Source organism: Bison bison, unplaced genomic scaffold, assembly GCF_000754665.1.
Source record: "Bison bison bison isolate TAMUID 2011002044 unplaced genomic scaffold, Bison_UMD1.0 scf7180017847681, whole genome shotgun sequence".
NCBI classification, from domain to species: Eukaryota; Metazoa; Chordata; class Mammalia; order Artiodactyla; family Bovidae; genus Bison; species Bison bison.
Genome location: NW_011478254.1, coordinates 75,633 through 75,941, shown reverse-complemented (window position 1 = coordinate 75,941; position 309 = coordinate 75,633).

Sequence of the window (309 nt, the reverse complement as noted above, 5' to 3'; positions counted from 1 at the left end):
CCACCCAGGAACACTCCCCTCCCTTGGGACCTGCCGCATCTTCACCCCAGTCACCACTGCTGTCCTTCGGAGCCCAGCGCGGCCGCCCTGGGTCCGGAAGGACTCCTGGGTCCAGCATCCACGCCCGAGGAGGGCGGAGCCCTGCAGGGAACACGGGAGCCCTGCCTTTCTGCACGAGACCCTCTCCCTGCACTAATGAGAGACCACAGGTGTCCCTGCCCTATGGCCAGGTGAGTCTGCATCACTTACAGGGTCCAAGACACGGTCCTGCTGCGGTCTCTGATGGATTCCAGGGAAGGGTGGAGGGCT